Source organism: Eriocheir sinensis, unplaced genomic scaffold (assembly GCF_024679095.1).
Source record: "Eriocheir sinensis breed Jianghai 21 unplaced genomic scaffold, ASM2467909v1 Scaffold484, whole genome shotgun sequence".
NCBI lineage: Eukaryota > Metazoa > Arthropoda > Malacostraca > Decapoda > Varunidae > Eriocheir > Eriocheir sinensis.
In genome coordinates this window covers 42,588-53,642 of record NW_026111814.1, presented here as the reverse complement: position 1 = coordinate 53,642, position 11,055 = coordinate 42,588, and the positions used below count along the sequence as shown (strand labels likewise).

Below are 11,055 nucleotides of genomic sequence, written 5' to 3'. Positions count from 1 at the left end.
AAGATCAGCTACGTTAGCATTCAACAGACGAAACTCACCACCATTCCATTTATGGAGAAAGTACTGAACATTATATGAGATGGAATATTAAAGACACCCAAGAAGGACAAATTAAAGGTAACAACACTGGGAGGAAAGTGTTTGTGGATACAATACACTAATCTAATGTTATTCTAGATGAGGAAGGAGCACTGGCTTAGCTGGACTCTGATACTAGCTACTTCACTAGTACTGGAATTGATATCAAGGGTACAAAATGAGGCTACCAATTTCTGATAAATTATATAATTCTAAACCAAGAACAATATAGATTCCTTGTCAACAAATTGTATTCTAAACCCGGTGGTGGTGGTAGCAGCCGGGATCATGTTTCTTATTGGTCCCTCTAAGCAAGAAAAATGAGAAAAAACCATCACGCACACAAAACACTTCATAATATATATCAAAGCATTTGTGATCAGTTTATGTATCATCTATTTTGAGGGGTTTATATCGTGGCACAAATTTGGCCCGTCGCTGCCACACGGTAAAGCCACAAATTTGGCCCGTCGCTGCTACATGGTAAAGCCACAAATTTGGTCCGTCGCTGCTACACGGTAAAGCCACAAATTTAGCCTGTCGCTGCTACACGGTAAAGCCACAAATTTAGCCCGTCACTGCTACATGGTAAAGCCACAAATTTGGCCGGTCACTGCTACACGGTAAAGCCACAAATTTAGCCCGTCACTGCTACATGGTAAAGCCACAAATTTGGCCGGTCACTGCTACACGGTAAAGCCACAAATTTAGCCCGTCACTGTTACATGGTAAAGCCACAAAATTGACCCGTCACTGCTACATGGTAAAGACACAAATTTGGCCCATCACTGCTACCGGGTTAATGCATGTAAGCTTAAAGACAAAAACTGAGACCCACTTAATTGGCCACATAGGAATTACTATACTGTATATGGTAAAGTTTTGTAAACACAGGAGCAAATTTAAAATGGCATACTAATGAGAACACATATAAAGCTGGGTCAAGGCACTGACTCGCCAAGATCAAGCTGTACTTGGTAAAAACACTCTGCTAAGGACACTGAGGGAAATTGCGTGTTTCTGTACGTGGCAAAAAATCCCTCAAATATATTTAAATTGTTCCAACCTAACTTTACATAACCTTATAATGGGGGGATTCACTCCTCTCGACCCCTCCCCCCCCCTTCTATGGACACTGAGTGAAATTGCGTGGTTTTCGTACGTGGCAAAAAATCCCTCAAATATATTCAAACTATTCCACCTTAACTTTACATACTTTTAATTGGGGGCTTCACCCCTCTCGACCACCCTTTGCTATAAAGACTGAGTGAAATTGCGCAGTTTCCGTTTGATACGTAAATAGATTAAGAATAGAGTAAGAAGTATTTATACGTTATACATTACTGTTAAATTTTCTTTGTAGGCACCCCCCAAAAAAACAGCTCTATAATAACTGGGAAACCAAATCCCTTATAGGAGATATAATACCTTTATAGTTTTGTATGTTTCTGCAATAGGATTGTATTGTAAGTTTGAGCTACATGTATGTAGCTTGGAGAGGATTCCTCTCAGACGAGGGCGCTGAGAGTAATGTAGAGTTGTCAATAAATATTAAGTGCCTCCACGCGTATCCGCCAGACCGACACGTCCACGAGGATGGGATATAACCAGTTACTACAAGCTATTACAGGTATGTACTGGTGCTGTGACCAGTAACCAAATGCTGCTAGGCCACAAACACAACACCGTACGTGGCAAAAAAATACCTTGAATATATTTAAACTACTCCATCCTAACCTTACATAACCTTCTAACGGGGGGCTTCACCAATCTCCCCCCCACCCCCCCCACCCCCTCTGCTATAAACACTGTGAGTGGAGTAACAAGGTTTCTGAACGTGGCAAAAAATCCCTTGAATATATTCAAACAGTAAATCTTGGGAATAGCGGGTCCAAGTGAGTGCACGTTTAGGGCACGGTGTGGTGGGAATTACAACATTTCCAGCACGTACAACTGGTTTTGACAAGCGGACAGGTGGCTTGTTTATGTCACAAGGGTGTATTTTTCCACGCGGGCTCTTCCCTTTCTTCACCCTGGACCTTGCAGTCTCATCGCCCATCGACTTGGAAGAAATCGTGAGGCCGGCGTGGAAATATACACCCTTGTGACATAAACACGCCTGTCCGCTTGTCAAAACCCCGTCGTAGGCGCTGGAAATGTTGCAATTACCACCACACCGTGCCCTAAACGCGCACCCACTAGGAGCCGCTATTCCCAAGATTTACCATTCAAACTACTCCAACCTAACTTTACATGACCTTCTAACTGGGGGGCTTCACCCCTCTCGGCCGCCTCTCTGCAATAAAGACTGAGTGAAAGTGCGAGATTTCCATATGTGGCAAAAAATTCCTCAAATATCTCTAAACTACTCCACCCTAACTTTACCTAACCTTATAATGGGGGGGCTTCACCCCTCTCCACCCCCCTTTTCTATGGACACTGAGTGAAATTGCGATGTGTCCATATGTGGCAAAGAATCCCTCAAATATATTTAAACTACTCAAACCTAACTTTATGTAACCTTGTAATGGGGCCCGCAGGGGTCTGGGGTAAATTACCCCCAAGTGGGGTAATTTGGTCTTTTTTGTGGGGTAATCAGCAGACAAAGGTGGCCAAAAAAAAAAAAAAATCAATGTATAATTCTAGACATTGCATTAGGCTTTAGACGAGGGCCGCTGAATCCGTCCTTTTAGTCAACAGTTCCCTGCATAATATACCACATACAAATATATTAGCACATTTTTTTAAAGTATGGGCTACTGAGCAGTTATGTAAGCCTAAGCAAAATGGGGTAAAGGAGGTGTGGAGAGCATGCAGGGTAATGACACAACAATGGTTGGGGGCTTCACCTCCCCCCCTCCCTCTTCTATGGAGACTGAGTGATATTGCGTGGTTTCCATACGTGGCAAACAATGGCTGAATGTATGGAATTTCCCTACATCAAGATAAATGTAAAGAATTTCCCTACATCTAGGGTATTTTTCAACCCACATAACTGAAAAACATTTCCTGTTTGCCGCTGTATTCCCCGCATGCCCAAAGGCCGTCAGAGGAAGGAGAGAGAGAGAGAGAGAGAGAGAGAGAGAGAGAGAGAGAGAGAGAGAGAGAGAGAGGAAGGAATGTAAGGTAAGTAAGTGAAGAGAAAGAGAGAGGGGGCCCACCCTGCCACACACCCATGGTTGGAATTCACCCCCCATGCCCATCCTGCCACACACCCATGGTTGGAATTCACCCCCCATGCCCACCCTGCCACACACCCATGGTTGGAATTCACCCCCCATGCCCACCCTTCCACACACCCATGGTTGGAATTCACTCCCCATGCCCACCCTGCCACACACCCATGGTTGGAATTCACCCCCCATGCCCACCCTGCCACACACCCATGGTTGGCATTCACCCCCATGCTCACCCTGCCACACACCCATGGTTGGAATTCACCCCCATGCCCACCCTGCCACACACACCCATGGTTGGAATTCACCCCATGCCCACCCCGCCCACTCTGCCACACGCCCATGATTGGAATTCACCCCCATGCCCACCCCTGCCCACCCTGCCACACGCCCATGGTTGGAGTTCACCCCCCACGCCCACAGCCTTCCCCCCACCGATAAAACATCCCTAACAGACAAAAAAAAAAACACGCCTTAAAACACGGCCGCCAGGATTAGAAGGGAGATGTCAGCCACACAGGCCTATAAAACAGCCTATATCTCCGCCCAGGCTTGCCCCCGTGGCACTCCAAGCGGAAAGCAGAACGGTGAAGAGTGCCAAGTGCCAGGCAGACAGTAACAGCCTCCTTCACCATGAATAAACCGAGGAAATCACTTTATAAATCTCCGCTTCGTTTTGACCCGTCTGCCAGTCCGGCTGCTCCGGCATCTTGAAGGACTACTCGTTTTAATGGTACCGATAACAGATTATTGGTACTTGTTCTGGTATCGGACCTGCTGGTGTTTTGATACCGTTATTGAATTGTAGGTTCTAGTTTGGGAACCGTTAATAGAAACCAGTATTGGCGTATTGGTTCTGGTTTAGGTACCGGTACGCTATTATCGGTACCATGTATAGGATGGCCCACTCAGAATAGGTACCAGGGCCGGAACTTATAAAAAATCATAAATTTCAGTCCTAAATCTAGTAATAGCTATGAAAGATTCTTAAGTAATGTTCATTAGCACTATGAATAATTCATATCCCTTTCATAGTTATAACGGGCACAGGTAAGGGTGAATTAGTGATTGGCTACAAGTGTCGAAACCCTGAATACAGTTTATTCTATTAAATGATAAAGAAACGTCTGAAAATATGTAAATACACATTAAAAACACAGTTCCATAATAGTTAAGTAATTATTTTACTGTACCTTCAAAGTAAATGGAGGTTATTGTCCAAAACAAAGTAGCTAACCTTAGCACGGCGCCCTAAACGCATCGAAGGTAAACAATAGAACACCGCCCGCAACAATAGACCGCCTTTTTTGTCACCATGGATGAAGCTCCAGCTGCAACCTCAACGCCACATAAGAAAAGGACAAGGAAGCCTAACTGGACAATGGACAAGTCCTTGTATTTGCTGCAGCTTTACAAGGACCACGCACATGTGCTGAGAAGCAACTTTAGCGAACAAGGCTGCACCCACTAAACGAAGCAAAAGGCATGGAAACCATTGTGCACAAACTCCTGCAAGCCTTTCCTGCGGGGCAGAGGACCATAAAGGAATGCCAGAAGCGATGGCACACCATCATTGTAATAGCACGGCCCAAACTTGCCCAAGTTAACAAGGATTTTGCTTCAATAGGTAAGAACAATTGGTATTCCTGAAACATGGTCCTTCAGATTTTTATTTAGTTTTCTGAGTGTATGTATGTATGTTTGTTTCATTAATCATCCCTTTAATCAAAGTCAAGTATCACCTACACATTTTCCGTACAATACTTCCTAACCTTACTGGACCAAAAATTTATCTTACCCATATATAATTCCGGTATTATTTTGGTTTGGTTTCGTTTGGTTACGTTTGAATATTTTTTCTGGTATGTTTTAAATGAATGTGCTAACTGATTTTATAATAAATCTTTACTTTTTGATGCAGGGAAGGGGGGATAAGGAAGGAAAACTACTGATTTGCCACAGAAACGGTTATCAGAATGTTCAAAACACACCTACATCTACAAGAAAAAAATATTCTCCTCATGAACTGTGTGACGGGGAACAATGGAAAAATTTACCAGGTTTAGTACATAACGGGAGGTCTAGCGGGCATAGCCCCAACCATGGTTAGGTAATATTTAGTTTAGGTTATAGGACGAAAATAGATGAGGAAAGGTAAGGTTAGGTTAGTTGGTCTCAATAACATGGGCCGCACTAAGTCTGTCACAAAAACAATGCCAGCACGATCGAGTCGGTACCTTCTGATGAGTTCCGTATCACTGAGTTCATTCAGGACATCTCTCCTTTCACGAAATTCCCTTGGCTGACGTACACGAACTTGTTGTTGTTCGGCCAAGATGCCTCTGAATTATTCATAAGCCCGTATAACACCTCTCGACCAGTCTCAGCATGACACCGACTTCTGAATTATTCTTAACGCTTATGTATCCCTTATGAATTATTTATGGCAAATATCCGCCATTTTGAAGGGTTATGAATAATTCATAGCGGTATGACTCTTTATAAGTACCGGCCCAGTTCCGTAGTCATTGGTGCCGATAATATTGGTACCTACCATTACTACCACTATTACTACTACTGCTACAAGTATAAGTATATGATGAAAATAGCAACATTAATAATAATAGTAATAATAATAATAATAATAATATAGGCCTAATATATTAGTGAAGTTTATATATACTCTGCGTGTGTGTGTGTGTGTGTGTGTCAGAGATTTACATAGATTTACATTGAAAATCAGACCACACAGACCCCATGGTCCAGACTAGGTGGTCTGTCCTTAAACCTAAGTGAATCTACACTAATCAGATGGGTCCAAAACGTTGCTTTTCTACTCTAGTTAATATTAAGTTGAAGGAAGTGACGGTCGAGCTTGTTTTTAAAGGAGTCAATCGTGTTACACTGGACCACTGATGGTGGAAGCTTATTCCATTCTCGCACTTCAACGTTGGTGAAGAAAAATTTGGTGCAGTCTGAATTTACTTGTCTACATTTGAGTTTTGTGCCATTGTTCCTCGTTCGCAAAGTGTCATCGATCATAAACAATTTTGTTCTGTCTACATTCGTGAAACCATTAAGTATTTTAAAACATTCGATCAGTTTTCCTCGGAGGCGACGTTTCTCAAGAAAGAACATATTAAGGGTTGAAAGCCTTTCTTCGTAGGATTTGTTGCGCAAGGAAGGGATCATTTTTGTTGCTCGACGCTGAACGCCTTCTAGTTTAGCAATGTCCTTTGCATGGTGGGGAGACCAAAACTGTACCGCATATTCCAAGTGGGGTCCGACTAAACTATTGTAGAGTGGAAGTATTACATCTTTATTCTTGAATAAAAAGTTTCTTTTAATGAAGCCAAACATTCTGCTCGCTTTATTTGCTGCATCGATGCATTGATGTGAGAATTTGAGGTTTGACGCGATTTTAATCCCCAGGGGCGGTATACACAAACGTTCTTAGCATCGCTAAGTGCACTTAACGGCAAAGAATCGTTAAGTTTTCTACTTAAAATGGCGCTGGGCCGCTTAGCGCTGAAGCTGGAGCACTTAGCGGGCGGAAAATTTAAGGCGGGGAAGGGGCTCCCTTAGCACCGTTAAAAATGCATAAGTATTGCAACATGGTGGATTACAGCGGGATGAAAGGCATCACCTCCTAATATATCTGCCTCGTCTAGACGAATTGGAGGCGTGTAATGATTTGAAACTCATCCTGAAATATCTGTGGACTGTGCTGACCGTGCTGAGATGAGTGATTCGGCGAGGCGGACCTTGGAAACACCTACATGGCCATCACGACTGAAGTGGTGTTCGCCGACAGGTAAAATGCAGGTGCAACCTTCACAGACTGACAGAGATTGAGTGATAACAGACACTGGAGACCCTCCAGGCGATGGCTGGTGACCGCCTGCCACCATCCACAGGCTGTCACACAAGGAGCCCTGGGAGTAACCTTGCTGGAAGCCCCGCGGGCCGCAGTGTGTGGCTGGCGTTATACAGCCCCCAGCCATCGCCTGGAGGGCATCCAGTGTCTGTTATCACTCACCTTAGGTAGTCTGTGAAGGTCCAGTCATCACTGGTGCACGTGTATCTTACCTGTGATCAACACCGACAGCCACAGACTCCTGCCCAAGGAACGAACACAGGTGAGCCAATATTTTACCTCGCCAGACTTATCCTTTACAATATTCAACTCTTTAAACCTAACACACCTGTTAATCTTGTGACTGACTTCAACAAACGTTTCCCACCAATCTTACCAAACCCTAAACAATACCTATTTGGGTCACTAGTGTCTGTTATTTAATTTTTACTTGACTAACCTCCCAGCGGCGATAAACCAAACCTAACCTGGGTAAATTTACCATTGACATATAGTTATTTCAACGTAATCTGTTATTTAAGATAGCCAGTTTTAACCAAATCAACAATTATTTAGAAAAGTTGATATTTTTAACCTAACTTAAATGTCAGAAGTGTCCTAACAAAATTACCTTCCCTTGCTTATTTATAGTAACCAAACCAAATCAATTTGACGTACCGGTAGCTCTTAAACGGAACTTGCTCTAGTACTCAAGCTTGCATCACTTATGACTTTTTTCCTTTAATCCTAAATCAACTTGTTTAGAAACCTTGCTCTGACATACCTAACTTAATATAAGTTCACCTCTCCTAACTCAGATAAATTTCCGATTTGTGTTACTGACTTTTTTAAACAAACATTTTGATTTTGGACGTAAATTTTTTACCAAACTAACTATCATTCAGAATGTTGCCTTATTTTAACTTAAAAAAAATTATAAACGTCACCAAACCTCATTGATCCTACTTAACGAACGGTAGCTATCCTTTCTGTAAAATACCTCCCAGGAATCCCTGGGTGTTGCAAAATGATACTAATACCCATGCTAGCTAGCATTGTAGTATTGTTTAATTTGTTTTGGTCATGTCTTTTTTTTCACATTTGAAATTAATTAGTTCACAGTACATTATGGCTTTTGTTATTTGCAGCTTCCTTTCTTATGAAGATCTAAAAGTAAATTTTATGATTATTCTTAGTCTTACTCCCAAATAGCTATTAAAGTCAATCAACAATGCTAAAATCTTTTTGAACAAAAAAAATTGCAAATTGGTCCATGAGTCAAGAGTTTTGACTTCTGGACAAGTATAGATATAGATATAGGGCAGGTACCAAAGCATTTCTAATTGTAATGTATCTATTTGCAGTGATCGTGATGACATTGACAACAACGAGCAAGTCCTCCTAGACCTAGAGTGACCTCAAGCTGGTATTTGCCACATAACATTATTGTTTAATCATTTAGTTTTTGTCACCCAGCATCAAGCAATCATTCCCGTGCAAGAATATAATGTACAATATATTAAGAAACTTCAGTTGGTAGAAAATGATACAATGTTGCCAGCCCATATAGTGTGCACTGTGCAGTAAATAACTCATGTAGATAATGCCTGTTATTTTATCACATACTTATGTTGATGCAATGTCTTTTAGTTCTCGCTTCGGGTATATTAATTACTAATCCATTCTTATTTCTCCGACGGCCATTTCCTGTGTCGATACGTCAATCAGTTCAGTACTTTTATTTTCTTAGCTTGTGTTTTGCAATTCTTTGCCAATTAAATCACTGGACACATTTTAATAAATATCACAGATTTAATTATCATATATCAGTCCCATAAGTTCATTTCAGATGCTCTTAAAACAACATCTGTCCATTCATAGTCCAACTTAACCTGGTAGCAGCAACAGGCCAAATTTGTGGCTTTACCCTGTACCAGCGATGGGCCACATTTTTGCCATGATATAAACCCCCAAAAATAGATGATGCATAAACTGATCACAAATGTGTTGATATATATTATGAAATGGTTTGCGTGAGTGATGATTTTTCTCATTTTTCTCGCTCGGAGGGCCTTTAAGAAACATGATCCCTGCAGCTACCAGGTTAACCTCTTTTAGTATAGTACACTAATCAAGAAAACATCCCAATTAATATATATATATATATATATATATATATATATATCTATATATATATATATATATATATAGATATATATATATATATATATATATATATATATATATATTATGTTGTTTATTTGAACTTGTACTCATATTTCAGGGCCAAACATGATGTGGAAGAAGAAATCAGTTGTCTCTATCAGTCGGGTTTGTGCCATGGCAGCTTTCTCCAGCTGTCCGGCAGAGGTCCAGTCCATGCCATGGAGAAATTCAGCCCCCAACAATGAGACGGCATGCCAGAGATGGATCCGCAGCTTCTCCTCCAATCAATCAATCCTTGCAATGCCCTTTCTCTTTTCTCTTCTTCTGTACCACCATGCTTACACATAACTGATCCAAGGTACTTAAACTCGTTAACCTCCTCCATTTCTTCACCATTCAAAATTATTTGGCATTCTTTTTCACATTCAATGCCCACTCTATATGGGCATACAAACTCTGCAACCTCCCTTCTACTCCGCTCACAAACCATCACTTTACTTTTGTTGACATTTACTTTCAACTTTCTCCTTTTACATACACTATCAAAAACACTGACCAAATTTTGTAAGTCACTTTCATTTTCTGCATTGAGCACCGTGTCATCAGCAAATAAGATTGAATTCATCACCCACTTCCCTCCCTCCTCAGCATACATTTTACTTCAATTTCCAACTTTGCCCTTCATTTCTCATAACACCATCCATATAAATATTGAACAACCATGATGACATGACACACCCCTGCCTTAGCCCACTTTCATCTCAAAATGTTCACTTGTTTCTCCACTAATTTTGACACATGCAGATGCATCCTCATAGAAAGACTTTATTGCATAAAGCAGTTTTCCTCCCACACCATATATCTTTAAGATGTCCCACAATGCCAGCCAATCGACTCTGTCATAAACTTTCTTTAGAATAACTAGATCCATGAAGGCAGCATAGTATTTTTTCCTTTTGCTAATATTTTTTCTAATAAAACACCATCCTGAAGGAAAATATCTGATCCACACATCCTCTTCCCTTCCTAAAGTCTCCTTGTTCTTCACTGATTTTCTCTTCTGTAAGTCTTTGCGCAGTCTCAATTAGGACTTTTCCATATACCTTTCCAGGTAGCCTACACTCAGCAGATGTGTGGGGCTTTATTACTTTTGCCTATATCCACATATACACATGGAGGAGGGGGAATGATTAAGAGCAGAAAGGATTGATTGATTATGTGGCAGTAGATGGAAGACTGAGAAAGGATATCTGTGATGCGAAGGTAGTAAGCGGGATGTTCGATGGCTCTGACCATCTTGCAAAAGTGGGTGTTTGAAAAGAAAGGTGAAGTAAAAAAGGAAATACTGAAGATAGAAAAGTTACAGGAAAAAAGAAATAAAAGATGAGTATAACGTGAAATGGTAGAGGCCTTAAGTGAAAAATGGGAAAGTGTGAAAGATAGTACAGACACTGAAAAAGTTTTTAGAACATTTAAAGAAGTAGTGTTAACTACAACAAAAAAGTGGTAGGGATGAAAGTGGTGAGAGATGGAAAAAGAAAAGGAAATTCATGGTGGACAGAAGAGATAAGGAGGATAGGAAAAGAGAAAAGGGAACTTTTTTATGAAAACTCAAGAAAGAAATGTGGCTGAACAAGTAAAAAGGGAAAGGAAAAAGAAATATAGAGAATGCAAATTGAAATTAAAACAAGCAATAAAAGAAAGAAGAGAGTTGGTGAAGACTTTGGAAAAGACTAAGTGAAAAATATAAAGGGAACAGGAAATCATATTGGAAAGAAG

General features: G+C 41.0%; 1 long non-coding RNA gene across 1 annotated transcript; it reads left to right on the top strand.

Annotated features, from left to right (window-relative positions):
* The first annotated feature begins 6,685 nt into the window (after nucleotides 1–6,685).
* On the top strand, nucleotides 6,686–9,914 carry LOC126992505 (uncharacterized). The gene is made up of 3 exons (XR_007746591.1): nucleotides 6,686–7,393; nucleotides 8,475–8,536; nucleotides 9,395–9,914. It is a non-coding gene; the product is annotated as an uncharacterized LOC126992505 (long non-coding RNA).
* The last annotated feature ends 1,141 nt before the right edge of the window (nucleotides 9,915–11,055 follow it).